Raw genomic sequence first — 272 nt, 5'->3', positions numbered from 1 at the left:
TTAAATACGTGTATAAATGTTTGGTTGTCACAAGTGTAAAGTTGTGCTGTTTTTTTTTTCTCAGTGGGGCCTTGGCTCTACTGTAAGTATGAATAAATAAAGTCAAGTGGTGTTTGTGTCCAGCAGGACAGATAATCAGCATTTTGTTTTCTTAGTGTTGAGTTGCAAAACATTAGCGGACATCCAATGTTTGAATTCATTAAGGCACACCTCCAGCTGACTACAATCAGGCGTGTTGATCAGCTTTGGGGGCTTGTAGAGTTTGGCTGTCG

This window comes from Nerophis ophidion, linkage group LG18, assembly GCF_033978795.1.
Source record: "Nerophis ophidion isolate RoL-2023_Sa linkage group LG18, RoL_Noph_v1.0, whole genome shotgun sequence".
Taxonomy (NCBI): domain Eukaryota; kingdom Metazoa; phylum Chordata; class Actinopteri; order Syngnathiformes; family Syngnathidae; genus Nerophis; species Nerophis ophidion.
The sequence above is the reverse complement of the archived record's forward strand: the minus strand, read 5'-3'. Positions refer to the sequence as shown.